The sequence below is a fragment of the Cololabis saira genome, chromosome 1 (assembly GCF_033807715.1).
Source record: "Cololabis saira isolate AMF1-May2022 chromosome 1, fColSai1.1, whole genome shotgun sequence".
Taxonomy (NCBI): Eukaryota; Metazoa; Chordata; class Actinopteri; order Beloniformes; family Belonidae; genus Cololabis; species Cololabis saira.
Genome location: NC_084587.1, coordinates 54,068,477 through 54,084,729, shown reverse-complemented (window position 1 = coordinate 54,084,729; position 16,253 = coordinate 54,068,477). Strand labels below are relative to the sequence as shown.

Genomic DNA, 16,253 nt, shown 5'->3' with positions numbered 1-16,253 from the left:
GTGTAAGACTAGACCACCTCTGGGAGGTCTATAGGAACAAAAGTGTCTAGAGTCAGGTCAAGACCTGAGGAAGTCACTGAAGCTGAAGAAATGTTCATTTCTTCTTCCACACACACACACACACACACACACACACAATAATAATGATGACTTGGATTTATATAGCGCCCTTCTGCCGTTCTAGGCACCCAGAGCGCTTTTACAGAAATCATTATTCATCCATACACATTCTCTCCAGTGGTGGTAAGCTACATTGTAGCCACAGCTGCCCTGGGGCAGACTGACAGAAGCGTGGCTGCCATTCCGCGCCAAACGGCCCCTCCGACCACCACCAACATTCATACACATTCATACACATTCATACGGGGCAAGGTGGGTAAGGTGTCTTGCCCAAGGACACTACGACAGCAAACTGGGACAGAGCGGGATTCGAACCGCCGACCTTCCGATCATTGGACGACCCGCTCTACCACCTGAGCTACTGCTGCCCCAAACAAACAAACACTGCTATCTAGCTTGTCCTTTCATGTTTCACATCTGGGTTTTTCGTCCTGTGTGACAAATTAGGAATTCACATGTTAATAAAATATTTTAAGTTGGGTGCTGAAGTATGAACATGTTTGACCTGCAAGGTGATCATGTTTAACATCTCTAGCTTGGCTTAGCTCATGCAAATTTATGATGCTGACGTTACCTTACTTCATTCTAGTTTAATCTGTCCATCCATCATCATTTTTCTACTAAAACCGTATCTGAAATGAGGACCGTCAACATCTGAAACTGAGACGGCCAGAGCTGAATCTTCAGAGCTTCAGTCCTTGATTCAGGTCTGTGTTCCAGACGTTGACAGTCCTTGTGTCAGATATTGTTCCAGGCACTAAAGATGATGGGTGCATTTCTTATCTGCCATGTTTATTCTGATGCACCCATCACTCTGGACTCATCTGACCAGATTGACTTTTTCCATCACTCCAGAATTATAGCAGGCAAAATATTTTGCTACATCCAGAAAGGATGTGGATTGATTTAAGGAGTCCTTTATCTTTATGTCTAATCATTTCAGATAAGCTACACTTTTATTGACCAAAGTTTAAAAATAGATTAGAGCAAAGTTTGATGTGTTCATGTCTGTAACAGTATCCAGTGTGTAACTCTCCTGTGATTTTTTTTTTTTTTCTTTTCAGTATATTCTCTTGGAGACTAATTTCATTCAGCTCCCCTTCTTCAATGGCCAACTACAAATATGCAATCATTTGTTTAAGAATTATACAGTATGTCCATGTTTATTCCTTCTACTCCCATCAGGTTGGATCTCAAAATATTTGCTGTAATGTTGCTGTACAATTCTTTGGATGAGTTGCTTTTGTGTCGTAGTTCAATCAACCCCAGAAAGATAAATGGCCTCTTTGTCAAAGTCCAGAAATAAATCCTTCTTAGATCAGGATTTGTTAGATATTTCAGGCTGGATATGACTCGATTTAAGGTGTTTTCCAGAGAATTATTGCCTTTGATGTGTTGAACATCAGGGGGCTGTATGTAACATATACTCTTATACTAAATCTGGACTCATCAGACCAGATAAACTTTGTCCATCGCTCCAGAACTATGGCAGGCAAAATGTTTTAAACCCTTTGAAGACTCTTTGAAGATGTTACATATTAATCTGGACACGCTCTATAACCCACTGCAACTGTCTGCCTGGACCACTTGAGCAATCCAGCTCAGCAGTGTCAACATTGCACAACCCACTTGACAGAGGAACTGTTTAGATATAGTCAAAAAAAACAGCAGGTGAAGATCTACGGAAGAAGTTCTTGTATAGTACTTCTAATTCTGTTTTTCAAATGATATAGTACATTGTGTAGAGCAGATACATCTATGTTTAATGAACACAGAAGTAACTCTTCATATCAGTACCGTGCCATTAAATCAGCTACATCTATAGCTTGGAGTGTAGATAACCACTATCTCATTACACACTCAGCTTTATAGGTGGCAGTGAGAAATACAATGCCAAATATGATAATGTTGTGTGTAGGCCTAAATCTGAGGCCCAGACTTGATTTCTTACAGCTGACCACATGGTTTAATACAAAGGAACCTCCTTAATGACTCAAAGCCCCGGCAGGCTTTATCATTTATGGCCCCTCTGTGATAAGGAATAGCCCCCTCATTGGGCATGGACCCCAAAACGCAGGAGTGGCCACTGCTGATTTAATGTCAGCCAGCTATAAAGAGCAGGCTCCCCCCTTTCTAGTCTCTTTTCCTCTCCTGAGCCTGTGAGCTGTGAAGGCAACAGCTCCTACCTTAGCATGACAAGCTACTGGTTAGAGACCGGCCTTCTCCATTATCGTCCCTGAAGAAGCGTCTGGTTCCCTGGAAATGGCAACCACGGTCTGCAACGAGTGACCCGCTAACGTTCCAAGCCCCAGATGAGCCGAATGAGGGACTCGTGAACACACCCCAATGATGTGAATGCTTTTGGACCGACCTGGAGCCAAAGGAGGCCCAGCTGCAGTGCCCTCATCCACACGGAGATGAGGAGAGCAGGAGAGAGAAAGCCGCTTTACCAGGATCACCTGTGAAGCGTAACCATCCAGCTGTTCACCAAGGGATGCTGACTAACCAGACCAAACCACCTTTTCAAACCCTTACAAAGATCCACGCAAGAGGCTGTTTTGTGTCTGGGCCGAGAAACTTAAACATTTAACTAGTTTAGTTGTACGTTGTGAACCGGGTTTATTAGCTTAAGTGTGTTTGTTTATTTTATCGTTTGTCTATTGCTGCATCAGCGTTACTGGATTTTGAAGTCCACACTCATAGGACTGATGGGGTCAGTCGGCCACCAGTGGCTGGTGGAAGAGGGGCTTTCGGGTAGCTGCTAGGGACCCGGTCTGGGACAAGGGGGCTTTAGACCAATACTTTTTAAACAAAGCAGGGCGAGTAGCTATGGCTACTTTATGGGAAAACAGTGCGCTGTGAGAGTGTTTGGGACTGACGGAGGAAGAGATGGGACAAACAGATGTTAAAACTACCGAAACACTTTTGAGTGGTTCTTTGTATTTGCATGCGTGATATATACATATATATATATATATATATATATATATATATATATATATATATATATATATATATATATATATATATATATACATATATATATATATATATATATATACATATATATATATATATATATATATATACATATGTATATATATATATATATATATATATATACATATATATATATATATATATATATATATATATATATATATATATATATATATATATACACATATATATATATATATATATACAAATATATATACATACATATATATATATATATATATATATATATATATATATATATATATATATATATATATATATATATATATATATATATATATATGTATATATATATATATATATAATGTTCAGATTAGAAACAGTACATGGGAGCAAATATTGATTAGTTTTTGTCTCTGTACACAGCAAAAAAAACAGGGTTTACGGCTGTGTATACCACCGGTATTTCAGGCACTAGCACGGGAATTTATGTAAGGTAAACCACCCGAAAACTTATCATTTTCCCGGTCTGGAAACTCCCGTATTGTACTGGGACCTCCTGCTGTGTTTGGAGGTGCCAGACCCAGCAGGGTGCCATGCTGGCAGAATTGTCACACAAAGGTGTGACATTCCAGACTTTCAGAGGGGGGTGGGGGGTGGGGGGTGGGGGGGGCTAACTTCACCGACCCAAGCCTCACCCCCCAACCCCCCCAACCCTCACCCCCCAAGCCTCACCCCCCAACCCCCCCAAGCACAGCAACCTCTACTGGTGCAAAAGAAAATTGCACCTGAGAGGATTACTGCAAGCATCCTGCAGGAATGCATGCAGTGCTTCTTAAAAGGGGTTTACCAGGCTACATATACATGCACATTTCAGAAATCAAATAAGCAACCACCTCAGTACAAGTAAATGTATTTATTGCAGAAAATTAAAACACAGTATTCCAAAAAGTTCAGTGTGTGTCCACATGAAAAAAACAAAAAAGCCACTTTTAAAAGCAAATCTCCCACAAAGGGATCAAAACTTAGTCCAGTCAGTGAGCACTTCTCTCTCTTGCAGTTTTTTTTTTTTACAGTTTGATCTGAATGGCCCCTGCTCCTCTACCAAACGGGTCAACTTAAGAGTTTAACTCTGGGCTAACAGAGCTAAAAACGAGCCATTGTCTCCCAGTGGCGCCGCTCGTTGTGTGGCACCGCTCTGCCCCAGTGACTGTCGCTGCACACGTAGGTACAGGGCTGCACTCCGCTTGTCTTTCCTCTGCTGAAGCACCTGGCACAAAGCAGAAAGCTCCTCGTCTCTTTGGGGTGGAGGTGAAACTATCCACACCGCCCGTCCTACGACGCCATCTTCTTCTTCTGACATCAGGTCAAGGGTTGCACGCGCCCACACAGCCCTTTCAGCGTCAGTCTCTACACATCTAGCCCTGGAGGCCAACAACTGCAAAATATAGAGTAGCAATTAAAATGTGTATAATTTTTACCAATATTCAATTAACACTAAATTAAAAACATCTCAGTTCCATATACTGTAACTCACTAACCCATTGCGGGTCACAAAAACATTTTCATGGGCCACCTTATATTTTGTTTTCCTATATTTTGTGGGGGGAAAAAATGCTGTGAGCTTATAGATCTGCTGCTTCACTATTTTGGGTCACGGGCTTCCATTGCTGTAACTTACCCTTGTTTTCCGTTGCATTGCATTGCATTGTTAAATTTCTTTTTCTGGGGAGCATTTTCTGGCTGATCGAGACGATGGCTCCTTTTCAAAGACTCAAAATAAGTCTTGCAAGCAGCTAAAGCACAAGCAAAAATACAATTAGAATTTAATAAGTTTCAATATCTATTCAAAGCAATTCTAAAAGAACACTGATGGATGTGCCTTTCTTTTTACCTGTTATCACGTCGCTGTCTGTGTCAGGAAAAGCAATGCTCCAATATGTATGTCGTAACTGCAAGGTTATGTGGAGAATTGATACTGTTGGGAAAGAGAGGAGCCATGTTAGTTGATTAAAAACAAACTCAAACCCCAAAGCAACCTTATATTTAAAGAAGACGGAGTTGACCGTCCTCGTCGCTCTGCTGCAGGTCTGGTCGGAGTAACATCTGCTTCGGGTTGATTTGGATAAAAGCCCAAGGACCGTTTATGCGACATGTTTTACAACAACGCAGCAGTATCTCCTCAAAAGCAAAAAAAGTTCTACCGGGCGGGAGCAAAACAAACAGTAAACTAACTAGGAAAAACTTTAAAGACCCCCGCAACTCTCAACGCTGTGAGACAGAAACCAATGACATTGCTGAATCAATTCTTAGCCACGCCCCAGCAATAACATGCGCTGTGATTGGTCTGTCAGGACTGTAACTATTTTTAATAAGATAATATGGTCGTAATTTAGGGTTTATACAATAAGTCAACAGACCATTTCTCTTTAAGCTTAAATAGCATATTGCAGGTTAGAATTTTTTCAAAAATTATACCTGACCTTATGTGAAAATGACTATGTGAGAAGTTAATGTAGGATTTAATATGTTTTACAAGACATAAGGGCACATATTCAGAGGAAAAAGTGGCTGATTTTAGCGAACACAGCGTCATATGACGCAGCACCAGGGAGCCGTCTCCACAGCTCTGCCCCATCTGACTGTCCAGACCCCGTACACAGGTAGCCGGGTATCTGCTAAACCGAAGATATTTTCCTACGTTTGGACCTGTCATCCACATGAAAACGCAAATAAACGAATGTTTAAAAAAACTCCGTTTATGTAGATGCGTGTAGACAGAGACAGAGAGCCGTTTCGCGTTTTCGAACGTCACATTATGCTCCAAAACAACAACAAATCTGCTCTGAGTCTGACGTCTAACGTGCGACCCAGAACTACAGATGATCCACCATCTGTCCTCCAAGCTATTTATTAAATAAATGGTCTCTGCTCTGGACAGCCGTTTACTGCGTTACACCGATGCAGAGCCTACGGCGTAGGGTACGCGGCGACGCGCAGCCCTACGCCGTACCCTACGGCGTAGGGCTGCGTCGATTTAACGCGGCAGCTCCGTGGTGGGACACCGGGGGACTCGAGCTCGTTACCCGAGAAGGAGACGCCGCTCCCGGGAAAGCTGCGCCGCAGAGGCGGCCCGGAGGCTGGAAGACCAGATGATCTACAGGTTTGCAATGCTTATGAATGTGGTCGAAAACGCAGACAAAGGGGGGGAAATATTCGGTTTTAAAAATACCCGGCTATTTCGGATGCATTTAATCAGAAAAAAGAGAAGATATTAAGCCTGTTTTCTGTTTAGAAAATACAAACGTAGACAGATTACAAGTACTCACCCATTTTTAAGGAGTTACTTTGGGAGTTTTTCTTTCAGGAGCGCACGGGCGGGGGCTGCAGTGAATAAGTGTACATACAGTGTATGGAATGTTCTTTATTTCATCATTTTACCCAAAGAATTGATGCTAAAACGGTTTTATTCGAGTTATTTGATAAATTTCATTTGATTTACACTGGATTTACACTGGTAAAAAATAGATTTGTAAGAAAAAAGTGATAATATATTTTATTATTATAAATAAATACTTTTGTTTATTTAAATTCATACATAGGTTATATTTATGTTATTTTATTTATCTTGACTAAGAATGTATGACCTATACTAAGTTCATTTAACTGAAATGAATGAATATGACCTGTTCTATAGGTCAGGTTTTTTGAGAGGATTTGATTCGGTGACACTTGATGTCGGAAGAGAGGACATCAGCGACACCAGTAGTCGACGCTAGAGAGAGAGAGAGGATACCAGCACTGGATAGCCACCAGGCGGCTTCCAGATACCTGTTGGATCAACGGATCCAGAGAACCAGATGGCGAGCCGGAACAGAGGAATGCAGGACCACTGAACTTACCTCCCAAACCTGCGGTGTGGTAGGACAGTGAACTACACAGAGATTAAAGGGCCCCAACGAAATAAAACCACTGAGCTCATAACAAAGAAAGAAAAGACGATACAGATTGAACACAACACTATTTTTTATTTTCTTTTATTTTGCGCGCAGTTTGTTATTTTTCTTATTCTATTGATATTGTTGTCATATTGTTCAGTTGTTGACCAACAATATATTTTGGAAACTAAAACTTGTGTGAGTGTGTTCAATGTTGTTGTTCCATCCTGGGCTCCATGAGCGTTAACTTTAGACTTCTGATAACTAGTCCAAACTGAACAGAAACTGAAACCAAATATTAGCACATGTAACTTTATTAGGCAAACAGGGGTTACATTTTTCTTTAATTATTGGTATCAATACGAATTGTCATCTTGTAACCATAACCAAACATGAACATGTTTCTTGCACGAGTTACCTCGTGTCCCTGGACAACACTGCTCTTGATGAACTATTTGTGTCTTAACATTAGTTGCTACCAATCAGCATGATTGCCAACCTTCATTTGACCCACCTTTCATAATAATTTTGAAATCTTACTTTAAGGTGGAAAGTCAACTCGAGGTGATGGGGAGCAGTTGCTCGCCTTGGATAAAGATAAAAAGAACGCCATTATAGGTGAGTAAATTAATGAATTGAGAAGGGAAAACAATATAGAGATTCAATAAGTTGACTACTACATCTTTGTATCAATGTCTATAGCCATCCATGGAGGCGGCATCAGGTAGGACACCCATCATTGGTATCTGCTTGGCACCTATAATACTAATTCATTGCTTGGCTCACTTCTTGATCACAGCTCGCTTCTAGTAGAGCCATGTCTCTGGGCTATACTTAACACCTTTTAGATGTGTAGTCACACAGTGTCTGGTAACTCACTAATTAATTTCGACTCCTGGTTACTCCATGACACTTAATTGTTGTCGTCAGTCATGGAAAAAGTACTTGTATTCTTTACTTGAGTAAAAGCTATCAATAATGCAATATAGAAATACTCCGCTACAATTAAAACATTCAACATGCACTTGAGTAAAAGCATGAAATTGTTGGCATCAATATGTACTTAAAGTACCAAAAGTAAAAGTAGAAAATGTTTGAAAATAGCAGATCTACAAGCTTGTACATTGGCTATTTTCAAATATAAATAGAATAAAATGAGGCTAAAGTGGTTCATGTATGTTTTATAATAATATAATTTAGATCTGGAAAGTAACTAAAGTTCTCAAATAAATGTAGAGTGGAGTAAAATTACAATGTATCCATCTGAGATGTATTGGAGTAGAAGTATTGGATATTGGAAATACTCAAGTAAAGTACAAATACCTCAAGACTGCACTTGAGTACAGAAGTTAAATACATGTTCTTTACACCACTGGTTGTCGTCTGCGGCGTTAAAAAAAATCATATTCACCTTTCCTTCACCTTCACCCATAATCCTATCTCATAGGCATATTTTGCTATTCTAGGAATAGAAGCTGGCTGGTGTGTGTGTGTGTGTGTGAATGAAAACATTTCATTAGGGCAATGTAAAGCTTTTTAGGTACCGTTGGGTGCAGAAGAGTGCTATGTAGACTGTCCATTTCCCATTGTAAGCATGTTGGGTTTCTGATGAAGCACTATAATTATCTTGCAAAAATTCAATTGCTATAATGATCAAAAGATTTGACAATCACTTCGAATCTTGGTACTTGCAGGGCCAAATTCAGAGGGCAGCTCCCGTAGATTAAAGGAAAAATACGCCTGAAACGACACTTGGACCATATTTAGAGCTTGGTAAATGATTTTAAACTCACCAGAGGAGTTTCAATGTCTTTCATTTTATTGTTTATTTAAAACAGGGACAGGTCACAACAAATGTGTAGTGATAGCTTAAAGCTAATTTGCATCCGTCGTCCCTAGACGCACTTGCCATCGGAAACTTCACAGAGATTTTCAGAGATGATTATAGTCCAAATTGTCCATGACACACAGCGTAATGCAAATACGGGGCACAGAAATTCCAGGTTCTAAATATAGGCTCTAAATTATTTATTTTCTGCCGTGTGACGGCTCATACAGTCATAAAATGATCTGTATAAACACTCGGTTGACACTCGAAAAGCATTGTGCCATGTTGACAAATTGGACTATAATCATCCCTGAAAATCTACGCAACGCTTCCGAAGGAACTCGATTGATACCTCCGAGTTTAAAATCATTTGCCAAGCTGTAAATACGGTCGTTTCGGGCATAATTTTCGTTTAAGAAGCTGTCTGCCTCTTAAAAAGTAGAGTGTAGACTTCTACAGTCTAATTATTTTTGTCTTCTCTGTAGAGGCTACACTGAAGAAGTGGCCGGGAGTGTCCAGCGGCCAACTTGGGGCAGCCATCAACCAAAAGCTGACAGAGCTCCGAAGAGCACACAAAAAATAATAATATTTGGCTATCTTTTTATTTTTCATTGTATTTGATTTTTGTTTCTGTTTATTGCCACTTGAAAGCATGCACTTTTTTGTTTCTGTTTATTTGAAAGCTAATGTTGCACTTTTTTGTTTTTTGTTTATTGCCACTTAAGCTAATGTTGCACTTTAAAATAATTTTTAAATAAAGTGTTTAAGTTCTACATTTGGGTTTTTATTGGATTTTATTAATGTACACCTATTGCCTATTTAACCTATTTTATAGATGATATAGGTATGTAACATATATGTGTATGTAGCATATAGGTACCTATATAAGAACCTATATGCTGCATATATGTTTGTAATATAGGGCCGCATATAAAAAATTGGCCCCTTTCCTATATGTATATGTACATATATCTTCCATATATGTACATATATGTACATATATCTACCATATATGTACATATATGTACATATATCTACCATATATGTACATATATGTACATATACATATAGGAAAGGGGCCAATTTTTTATATGCGGCCCTATATTACAAACATATATGCAGCATATAGGTTCTTTCCATGTGGGGGGAACGTCTGGCAGATTCCCCTGTGAGGGGGTCTTCAACTCCCACCTCCGGGAGAGCTTTGACCGGATTCCGAGGGAGGCCGGAGACATTGAGTCCGAATGGACCATGTTCTCCACTTCCATTGTTGACGCGGCCTTCCGGAGCTGCGGCCGTAAGGTCTCCGGCGCCTGTCGCGGCGGCAATCCCCGAACCCGGTGGTGGACACCGGAAGTAAGGGATGCCGTCAAGCTGAAGAAGGAGTCCTACCGAGCCTGGCTAGCTCGGCGGACTCCCGAGGCAGCTGACGGGTACCGGCAGGCCAAGAGGACTGCAGCCCGGGCGGTCGCGGAAGCAAAAACTCGGGTCTGGGAAAAGTTCGGGGAGGCCATGGAGGAGGACTACCGGTCGGCCTCGAGGAAATTCTGGCAAACCATCCGGCGCCTCAGGAGGGGGAAGCAGTGCTCCGCCAACACTGTTTACAGTGGAGGAGGGGAGCTGTTGACCTCGACTGGGGACATCGTCGGGCGGTGGAAGGAATACTTCGAGGATCTCCTCAATCCCACTGACACGCCTTCCGTCGAGGAAGCAGAGGCTGAGGATTCAGAGGTTGATTCATTCATTACCCAAGCTGAAGTCACTGAGGTAGTTCGGAAGCTCCTCAGTGGCAAGGCACCGGGGGTGGATGAGATCCGCCCTGAGTACCTCAAGTCTCTGGATGTTGCGGGGCTGTCGTGGCTGACACGCCTCTGCAGCATCGCGTGGCAGTCGGGGACAGTGCCTCTGGACTGGCAGACCGGGGTGGTGGTCCCTCTCTTCAAAAAGGGGGACCGGAGGGTGTGTTCCAACTACCAGGGAATCACACTCCTCAGCCTCCCGGGGAAAGTCTATTCAAGGGTGCTGGAGAGGAGAATTCGGCCGATAGTCGAACCTCGGATTCAAGAGGAACAATGCGGTTTTCGCCCTGGCCGTGGAACGCTGGACCAGCTCTACACCCTCCGCAGGGTGCTCGAGGGCGCATGGGAGTTTGCCCAACCAGTCCACATGTGTTTTGTGGACTTGGAGAAGGCTTTCGACCGTGTCCCACGTGGCATCCTGTGGGGGGTGCTCCGAGAGTATGGGGTCGGAGGCCCTCTGCTGAGGGCTGTACGGTCCCTGTATGACCGGAGCAGGAGCTTGGTTCGCATTGCCGGCAGTAAGTCAGACCTGTTCCCGGTGCGTGTTGGACTCCGGCAGGGCTGCCCTTTGTCACCGGTTCTGTTCATTATTTTTATGGACAGAATTTCTAGGCGCAGCCAAGTGCCGGAGGGGGTACGGTTCGGGAGCCACTGGATTTCATCTCTGCTTTTTGCAGATGATGTGGTCTTGTTGGCTCCCTCGAGCCAGGACCTTCAGCATGCACTGGGGCGGTTTGCAGCCGAGTGTGAAGCAGCTGGAATGAGAATCAGCACCTCTAAGTCTGAGGCCATGGTTCTCGACTGGAAAAAGGTGGCTTGCACCCTCAGCCTCCACCCTCCACCCCAGGGGAGAGTTCCTGCCTCAGGTGGAGGAGTTTAAGTATCTTGGGGTCTTGTTCACGAGTGAGGGGAGAACGGAGCGCGAGATCGACAGGCGGATCGGTGCGACGGCCGCAGTAATGCGGTCATTGTATCGGTCCGTCGTGGTGAAGAGGGAGCTGAGCCGAAAGGCAAAGCTCTCGGTTTACCGGTCGATCTACGTTCCCACCCTCACCTATGGTCATGAACTCTGGGTCATGACTGAAAGAACGGGATCCCGGATACAAGCGGCCGAAATGAGTTTCCTCCGCAGGGTGGAGGGGCGCTCCCTTAGAGATAGGGTGAGGAGCTCTGTCACCCGGGAGGAGCTCGGAGTAGAGCCGCTGCTCCTCCACATCGAGAGGAGCCAGCTGAGGTGGCTCGGGCACCTGTATAGGATGCCCCCTGGACGCCTCCCTTGTGAGGTGTTCCGGGCATGTCCCACTGGGAGGAGGCCCCGAGGAAGACCCAGGACACGCTGGAGTGACTACGTCACTCGGCTGGCCTGGGAACGCCTTGGAGTCCCCCCGGAAGAGCTGGAGGAAGTGTCCGGGGAGAGGGAAGTCTGGGGATCCCTGCTCCGACTGCTGCCCCCGCGACCCGGACTCGGATAATGCGGTGGACAATGGATGGATGGATGGATGGAATAATGAAATGAGGCTCCGGGATAAGTGCAATTTTTGCTTAGGGTACGTGCAATGACGTTCACTGTTGCTTGGTTTTTATTCATTTTATTGCAATGTTGAGTCTGACTTTACTGTGGTCTGTGTTTTGGGAGAAATCTCACCTAGGTTCTAGAGGGGTCGGCTGTGCAAAAATGAATCAGGCACACACTCGCTTTTGCTACAAGATATGAAGACATTTATTAGCAAAAAAGCAAGCATTTACATAGAAGAACACACAAAACTACCCGTTTGCTAGGATAACGGGCCAAGTCACCCCCCGCAGACAGCAGTACACACAGAATTACTCGTTTGCTAGGATAACGGGTCAGGTCACCCCCCCGCAAATGGCAGAGCAATTACTCGTTTGCTAGGATAACTCTGTGTCAGGTTACCACCCGCAAATGACAGAGCAACATACAATCACATAGGGGCTAGGCCTTGATAAACTCTCACCTTAACACAGAGGACTGGGAGAGCCGATTCAGTCCAGGCAAAGAGCAGCCATCAACCCGCTGGGCGTCCTTGCACTTCGACCCACAGCAGACTCTCACTGGACTTCCGGTCCTCTCCTCCCCTCCCCTCCCCTCTCCTTTTTAAACAAAGGCCTAAAGGTCCCCTGCTGTTCCTCTACCCGTGGCAAAAAAGTGGGGTCAGTAAACTCCCGATTACAGCCCAGAAATGGCCGTATTTCACAGTAAACTTCTTTCACCAGTAAATTCCCAATAACATCCACACACACCCAGTAAACACAAACATTACCGGTAAAATGCTATGTCAGCATATTCCCATAAACTCATCTTTTCGTGCTGTGGTAGTTGTGCAGATTTCTGAGGGAATGATTTATTCTAACAGTGACAGTGTTTTGTCCTAATCAAGGCCAGGTGTGTTTTAGCAGCAACAGGAAATGTCCAAATTATCCTGTTTGCCTAGATTTCCTGTGAAAGGAGCTGGCAGGCTTCCAGCTCCTCAGAGCCGACAGAGACACGCAGCTCTCCGGAAAAAAGAAAGGTGGAGGAATCTGCTTCTACATCAACAACGGCTGGTGCAAGGATGTAACAGTGATGCAGCAACACTGTTCTCCCGATCTGGAATTTTTTATTAGAAACTGTAAACCCTTCTACTCTCCCCGTGAGTTCTCCTCATTCATTTTGGTCCTTCTGCAGCCTCAGCCTTCTGAGCTTAGATGAGAACCAGGGTTTGTCATTGTTGTAACTAACCCTGGTTCGTGTTGGAATACAACTGTCCTCACAGAAGCTGATGTAAGATGTGACAGCCTCTGTGAGTTCGTCCAGGCTGCTGGTAGAAGTCCTGAAAACATCCCAGTCAGTACAGTCCAAGCATTCCTGAAGATCCTCCATAGCTTTCCTGGTCCACTGTTTTGATGTCTTTGCCTTTGACCCTGATTAAAGCCTCTTGGACTTTGACTCTGACAGTACTGTCACGGCTCAAAGACAGAGAACCCAAATGCACGACACCAAACAGAATCAGAGTCCAAGAGGCTTTAATCGGGGTCAAAGGCAGGCAGGGGTCAAAACCGGGTAGTCAGGCAGATCAGGCAAACAATCCAAGGGGGCAGGCAAAAATCCAAAAACCGGAATCAGGCAGGGTCGCAGACAGACAAGCAGGCAGGCAGGCAGAAAACTGATCAGAAATCGGGAATGCTGGAAAGTGAGGCACAAACATTCGACAATCTGGCAACAGAAAGGTGGAAATGGGCCGGTATATAAGGGTGATGAACTGCTGATGAGGGAAACCAGGTGTGGAGCTGGGTGGGGAAGCACAGGTGAAGGAAATGAGTGGATTTCTGGCTGATTAGGGTGGCAGGATCTGGAAAGACAGGGGAGTGAGTTAAAGTAAAAAACTACACTCGGAAACCATGACATCAGGACCCTGAAGCGTGCAGGAAAGATTGCAGCAGACCCCTCCCACCCCGGACACAAACTGTTCCAGACTCAAACAGTTTTTTCCTGTCTGCAGCTGGCCTCATCAACAAGGCCCCGGTCCCCCCTCCCTCCCGTTTACCAAGGACTGCCCCCCATCCCACTTTACGTTACATTAACGTAAATATTCCAACCCCGTAACATTTGTACAGACTCACATCCGGCACTTTAAAAACCCCATATTGTACATTTCTGTTTATATTGTACATTTCTGTTCATACATTTTATCTGTCATCTGTCATCCTACGTCACTTTTTGTAAAGACTCATATCCGGCACTTTAAAACCTCATATTGTACATTTCTGTTTATTTCTGTTTATACATTTTATTTTATTCTATCTCTTATTTTATCTCTATATATTTGTTTGTTTTTATATTTTTATTTTTATTGTATTGCACCAGTCACCACAACAAATTCCTTGTGTGTGTTAACAAACTTGGCAACAAACCCCTTTCTGATTCTGATTCTGATTCTGATTCTGATAAAAGCTAACCAACAGTGTGGAGTTTCATCCAAGATTTGCATGCGGTTCGTAGCTGTTCTGGCGCATATCCTTCTGTGCCTACTCTGTACACCATTGTGACGCAGATTCCTAGTTCAGCAAAATGCTTTTCTGTTGTGGACCTTGCCTTTCTCAATGTACCTGTGGATCCTGCTAGTCAGTTTAGGTTTGCATTTAATTTGAAAGGTGAACCTTGGACTCACGTGTCTGTGCCAGGGTTACTGTGAGTCACCTAGCATCTTTAAAGCTGATTTGAAAGAGTCTAGATGCTTTATCGTTAACTCCTGGTACTTCCTTCCTGCAGTCCACAGATGGCATACTGTATTGTGGGTGTGTCCTACACGTGCGCAGTGGGAGGCTGGCATAATAACATTCTTAAAACACTTGGCTGCAGAAGGCCATAAAGTCAAAATTCCAGTTTGTGCAGCATCAAGTCACATTTCTGGGGCATGTTATCTCTGCAAAAGGCAGGCGATTACTGCCTGTTACAAAGAAACAGATAAGGTCATTTCTGGGAACCTGTCTTACTGTGGAATCTTCATACCATGCTATGCTGCAGGGGAGGCTCCTCTGAGCCCTCTCACTCACAGGGAGGGTGCAGGCTCAGGATAAGGTCGTCCAGTAAGCTGGAGTTGCAGCTGAATTACCTCATTGTCTTCGTGGTTGGGATTTTGGAGACACTTAAATCAGATGTTTAAAAGGCAGGAAGGTTTTTAGATTAGTCAACCCCTTGATGCCTGAAACATTGTATAATTTATTTTGTACACCACTAGTTTCATTTTTAATGATTAGTGGTTGTGGTGATGGTTCCACTGAGTGGTGGCTGATGTGCTGCTAACACTATTGGACTGTTGTGGTGCTTTTCCACTAGTACCTACTCAGCCCGATTCGACTCACCTCGTCTCGGTTTGGTTCTTTTCCACTAGGGGTCGAGGTGGGTCGAGTAGATATATTTTCTATATCTATTCTGCCGAGGTTCTAAGCAGCTGAGTCGGGCTGTATCTGACATCATCACACTACAGGCCACCGATCGGTCAGGGGGTTGGAGTCAGACGTCTGAGTCAGGATGTGGACATCAGCGAAAGAGCGACTCTGACAGCGGCTTCTTTCATTTTATTCGACCAAAGTCTGTTTGGTGATCCAACTCTGAGGTGCAGATGTTCATAAACCTGGTGCTGAGGAGAGAATTAAAAAGATCTAGACGGGCGATAAGGAACAACAAGATCTACCAGGAGCTCTGTCACTTCATAGCTGTTCAGCTACCAACTGACTTTTCAGCAGCGCCGACACAAACAAATAAAAAAAAAGCGTTGCTACTTGAAGCTTCTTTCACTCTCATTTTTTAACTTGATATCGAACACAAGCCACAGACCCAGCAGCACATCTATCATCTCCTCCAGGTTCTACATCTTTAGTGTTGTCGTCTTCTTTGTTTAGATACACAATCAAACACGTCACAGCAGCTTCGCTCCAACTTCATACTTCTCCAGATGCTGAATAGTTATGGAAAAGAAACCAGGCCGAGTTGAGTCGAGCCGAGTAGGTACTGTATTTTGACGACCATTAGGCGCATATAAACGTCTTTTTTTTTTTTTTTAAATGTGCCGCACGCCCAATGACGCAATGCGCCCATTGTATTAT

General features: G+C 43.8%; 1 long non-coding RNA gene across 1 annotated transcript; it reads left to right on the top strand.

Annotated features, from left to right (window-relative positions):
• The first annotated feature begins 7,564 nt into the window (after positions 1-7,564).
• On the top strand, positions 7,565-9,620 carry LOC133448583 (uncharacterized). Its single transcript, XR_009782973.1, has 2 exons — positions 7,565-7,637; positions 7,722-9,620. It is a non-coding gene; the product is annotated as an uncharacterized LOC133448583 (long non-coding RNA).
• Positions 9,621-16,253: the final 6,633 nt, after the last annotated feature.